Raw genomic sequence first — 6,037 nt, forward strand, 5'->3', positions numbered from 1 at the left:
TCTAGAATAGATCGAGAGAGAAATTAGGAATGAAACTCAAAATCACAAAAATAATCTGACTTACTGGTCAGATAGAGATTGGAGGAAGCCCCAAGATGATAGTCCTTATTCACCCTTTAGGTTGTGTAATGAAATCACCCCCATGGCTCAATTTTCAGTCAAACAGTTGGTATACAAGGGAAATAACACTAAAAAGGCGTGCACACCTTAGAATAATCAAACATTTGAAATCAAAAGGGCAGCATTTCCCAAGGACAAAGTTCAGAAAGGTTAAGAGAAAAGGAGGAACGGAGGCGAGAAACACAGGGAGGGGCTGGGATGGGTGCTGTGCCAATAAGGGGATGACAGTGAGTGAGATGAAGCAACATGTGTATGAATTGTTGAATGTAAAACTGATCATCTGCCTTTTAAGCTTTCACCCATTCACAATAAACGGTGTGTGTGTGCGTGTGTGTGCAAAAGGAAATGTTTACTAGAGAAAAAAATTCATTTGGAATAAACCAAGCATGTAGGAATAGTATCCTAATCGCAATGCTTTTTAAACTTATACTCATAAGACCTAAACATTGTTGAGAACTTTGAAAAATACCAAGTACATTTCTAAAAGTATTTCTTATTTTAATTCATTCAAAAGTCACAATAACCCATATTTAGAGAATAGAAAATTGAGTTGTAGGTCACTTTCCTAAGACAACACAGTTATTAAGTAGTACATCTTAGATTTTAGTTCAGACCCTTATGACTCCAAAACCTATGTTCTTAATATCTACATCAGTATTCTGATGCCTACCTTATTTTAAATAGATAGATGATAGATAGATAGAGCATAGGAGTTCATTGTGCCTATATCATAATTTAATAAGTAGAGAAGCCCTGTTAGTGCAGTGGGTTACACACTGGACTGCTAACCACAGAGTCTGACTTTCTTCTCCTGTGAAGATTTATAATCGCAGAGACCCACAGGAGAATGTCCACCTTGTCCTATAGGGTCACTATGAGTTGGAATTGACTCGATGACAATAAGTTAGTCCTATAAGCATTAGCTCATTTCGGCTGAACCACAGATGCCCTCCATTGTCAGTGGCGGCTTACATGTTGCTGTACTGCGGAGCAAATTTCAATGGTGCTTCCATACTGAGATAGAGTAGGAAAATAGACCTGGTGATCTTTGAAAATCAGCCAGTGAAAAAACCTTATGGATCGCAATCGCAGGATCTGCAACTGATCATGGGGACAGCACAGTAGCTGGCATCATTTTGTTCCATTGTGCATGGAAGTGCCTTGAAGCATGGATCAACTAAAAACATTTAGCTGCTAGCTAAAAAAAAAAAAAGCATGCTAGCTAAAAACAATTAAAATATTAATGGAAAGACTTCTTAAAGTCTTTAATATGCTACTGTGCATTATTGATCTTTTAAGAGGGAGACAGAGTAAGAAATGTGTTCAAATCTCACTTTCCTGTGTATGTTTTTTTCTCAGAGCGTTTGAGGGTCTGAAGTGAAATGCTGGGATGCATTTGAGAGGCTTTTGAAGTTCAGAGTCCCAGGCTTCTACTAAAGTGTTTTTATTAGAAATGCTACTGTGTGTTATGACATTGCTCTATAATGTACAAAGGGAATGTACATGCTGAGTTAACCACAGTTTGGGATAGGCCAATGGTATTAATAGCTGAAGGAGAAGAGTAAGCACCCTTTGGCTGCTTATTCATCTGAACTTTAGTCACCTGAGTATCAGAAGCCCACAGCTTAATGTACCATTTCTCTTGGGGTTCCAGTGTGCTCTTAAGTTCCCAGGAGACTAAGTCCCTAGTGGCCATCACACTGCTTTACCTCTCATATTGAAGAGCTGTGCCAGTGCTGAAAGGGCAGGCTAAAAACGGGTGGACATTTCCAAGGAGTTCCTTCCATGTAGATTTAAACTTTCCCTATTGGCTTTCTCCCTTACAGTTCTCTAATTGATTGACGCATTAGGAATAGCTGAAACATCTGCTGATCAAGAATGAACTCAAGAGGGATAAAAATGTGAGCGAATAAGAGTCTATTTTTTTTGAATCACGAGCTCAAAAAAGTAAAAAATGACCTGTTCATGCTCTCAGATGATACTTAATATCACCAAATCAAGTTGTACTTAATATTTCCAAGTCCCATGTACCCTTGCAGGGTCGCCTGAAGCTGGATTGGGTGCAAGAATGGGGGGACTCATGGAGAAAGGATGGAAGAGGAGGGTACAATCAGTCTGCCTACAGGAATGCTTGGAATGGGGGGGGGGTCTGAGACATGCTCATTTCCAGTGAGTAGACAGGATGTTTACTAAAGAAAGTGCCAGAGCAGCCCAATGCTGGTTCAACCCAAGGCGTACACTTAAAAACACTTCACGAAGCTCATGCTGAAGTTTTAAAAGCAACCTACCTTCAGATTCTCAAAGATTTAAGAGGGCGATGGGGCACTGCTACAAATTTTACTGGAAAAGACAGCCTCATCTTTTCCTTTATCCCTTTCATAAGTCACTTCGTGTCTCTAAGCCTTGATTTATACAACCTTCTTAGCTCTCTAATGATGGGCTAAGATATCAACTGAGGGATAAGGAAAGGAAAGGAATGGGAAGAGAAGTAAAAGACAGAGATGCTGCTGTGATTGCAGGTTATTTTGGAAATAATGCTTTCAAATATCAAAGGTGGTGGCTGTGAGCATGAGTTGAAAATTGTGAAGGGTTGTTATGCAAATAACAAAGGCTATTGCTATTTATGATCCTTGTTGCCCACCCGCCCGCCCCATAGACATGACACACAGCCACACAGCTGTGCACACACATACATACACACACCTTCTGAAAACTATTTGAAAATCCACATTGGATTCAATTTTCTTTTCTATTTCGTTGAGATATTGCCTTGAAGTTGATTTTATTACCAACTACAAAGAGTCTGTTCTTTGCTTGTTCCTAACCAATCCAGCTAGTAACAGATATGGATCCTTCACCACATATGAAACACTTCCCCTGCATAGATTATTCTGTCATTAACAGTGTCATCAACATAGCTGATATTCTAGGATTCTGCAGTACAATCATAGTGATTAAAAATACAGCCTGGTTCAACCAGAACAGGATCCGGATCTCTTTTTTCAAAACCAGATTAATTGGCTCATTAATGAAAATCCCTCGCCTGTGTCCAGAGTGTATTCTTTTCAAAGAACCCATACCCTCTGTATGTTTCTGGGGCCTTGTAGAAGCAATGGAATGGAGCCATGATCAAGGGAGCCAGGCATGCTTACAGAGCAGAAAGAGAGTACATGACCTGTCTTATATTCATGAGTGTGTGAAACATAATAGAATCTGAATTCATGGAACTGGGTTTCTTCCATCAACCATTTCTTCTTTCTTCCATGTATTCACTTATTATGTCTATCTACATACATGCACTGGACTTCTTGTATTGTGATTAGTGCTCATAGGTAAAAATAAGGAATGGTAGGACTTGGTTCAGTCCCTGAAGGATTTAAGTATAATTTAGGGGGGGAAGTGGAAACATATATGGCTAACCCCATATCTGAAGTACAACTAGGATGCTCTTTAACAGCAAGAATGGGGAGATTTTGTCTCACAGACCTCACCTATGTTGGACATGTTATCAAGATAGACCAGCCCATGGAAAAGGACATCATGCTTAGTAGAGTATCAGCAAAATAAAGGAAGACACTCAGCAAGATGGATTGACACGTTGGCTGTAACGTTAGAACACCTGTGAGAATGGTGTGTTCTGTCGGACATAGGGCTGCTATGAGTCACAATGAACTCGATGGCACCTCATGCCAGCAACATGGCTAATTCCAACTACAGAACAAAGTAGGGTTCATGATCAAAAAAAGCAAAATGCTCTGCGGAGTGTCAAGAGAGAACTCAGATTGGTTTAATGAATCAGGAGCTTAGCCTATGAAGGATGAGTAGGATTTGAAAAAAAAAAGAAAGAAGAAGAAAATGGAGGAGAAAGGGCTGCCAGGGAGAAAGGAAGGCATAAGGCAAGTCACAAAGCTACCACTTGTCTATCAGTTTGTCGAACTGTGTTGGCTTAGGTGTTGCTGTGACGCCAGAAGCTCTGTCACTGATATTTCAAATGCCAACAGTAGCACTCAAGGTGAACAGGTGTCTGTTCTTACTAAGAACAGATGATGGGGAAGGAGTAGACGGTTCACTTCTAAGGGATAAGCCACTGATGAATAGCAGTGGAACATTGTCAGATATACTGAAAACATTTTGATTGACAGCAGAACATGGTCAGATACGGTGTCAGAAGCAGCAGTCAAGAAATCAAATGCAAATCTGCTACATAAGATTTTTTAAAAAGCTTTGACAAGTAAAGATGTCACTTTAAGGATTAAAGTGTGCCTGACCCAAACCATTCTATTTTCAATTGTCAATACCCATACAGAAATTAGACAGTGAATAAAGAACACTAAGGAAAAAATGTTACGTTTGAATTATGGTGTTAGCAAAGAATAGTGAAAATGCATGGACTGCCAGAAGAACAAATAAATCTTAGATGTACAGGCAGAATTCGCCTTAGAAGCAAGGATGGCAACATGTCTTCTCAAGTACTTTGGACATGTTATCGGGAAATAAAGGAAAAGGGTAGCAAACAAACAAACAACAAACAAGGAAGACCTTCCAGGAGATGGCTGGAAACAATGGTTGCTGGCATGGGCTCAAACAATTGAGAAGATAGTGCAGGACTGGGCACTGTTGTTTTGCTGAGTTACCTAGAGGGTCGCTGTAATTCAGAAGTGACTTCCTGGCACCAAACAAGTCAACAAAGTGAGAATGAATGATTCTAGTTAGATTGGGCTGGGGTTAGATCTAAGAAAGGAAAACTGAGATGGAAAAGTACGTTTGGGCTAGCTCGCCCTACGTTTTGAGAACTGCAGGCCTGAGAGTACAGCAGCAGTGACTGCTCAAGAAAAGGTCTGAGGGACAGTAAGGATTCATTCTGCTCAACGGGATTCAGCAGAGTCCCAGGACAAGAAGGTACTGTAATGCCTATATTGACTCCCAAAGAGGAGAAGCCACACGGAAACTCCTTGGCAGGACAGATTGAAATGACAAACTGCTTTGAAAGAACAAACCTAATTTTGTTCATTGACGTTCTTGCCTTCAGACTTTTCCTGGTCCCACCCTCGGTGCTTTTACTCATGTTAAAATCCTAAAAGCCTATAGCATCATTTTTAGGTTCTCTCCAACCAACTCTGCTTTTTGAGAAAGTTAATGGTTTTCAAGGTGTTTCTCCTACTCTTCGTCCATAGTCCTCAGTTCTCCCATAGTTGAAGCGACTGTGACCTGTTCCTGTTCCGTCTCCTTCTTGTCTCGTCCTTGCTACATCCCTTTAGAGTTGAGTTCCCTGGAGTGAAATCCTTGGTCTTATGTTCACAGTCTAAATGAACGCACTGTCTTTGTGTTATATGATCCACACCCATAATTGCCAGTATTGTGCTAATTATTTATGATTTTATACCTCCCATCTTCCTACCGACACATCCAGTTGCCTATTAGACATCTCTACCTGAAAGTCTCATACCTATTTCCAACTCAGCATCTCTCCATCAGAAGTAATCACCTTAGCATGCAAAATGTGCTTTCTGACTAGTCAACTCTCACAGTCTCTCATCCAAATTGTTATTAAGTACCATCAAATCAATTCTGATTCATAGCAACCTGGTGTACATAAAATTAAAAACAAAGAAAACACCACCCAGTCCTGTGTGATTCACAAAATAATTGCTGCATTTAATATCATCTATTTGCTAAGCATGATGTTCTTCTCTAGGGACTAGAATGTCCTGGTAACATGTGCAAAGTACGTGAGGTGAATTCTTGCCATCCTCGCTTCTAAGGAATATTCTGTCTGTGCTTTTTTCAAGACTTATTGGTTCGTTCTTTTGGAAGTCCATGGTATATTTGATCTTCCTTGTCAACAACATAATACAAACACATCAATTCTCCTCTAGTCCTTCTTATTCATTTAACACCTTTTCCCCCCCATATGTTT

The sequence above is a fragment of the Echinops telfairi genome, unplaced genomic scaffold (genome assembly GCF_000313985.2).
Source record: "Echinops telfairi isolate 266 unplaced genomic scaffold, ASM31398v2 ScPeMD7_20;HRSCAF=75, whole genome shotgun sequence".
In the NCBI taxonomy this organism is placed as follows: domain Eukaryota; kingdom Metazoa; phylum Chordata; class Mammalia; order Afrosoricida; family Tenrecidae; genus Echinops; species Echinops telfairi.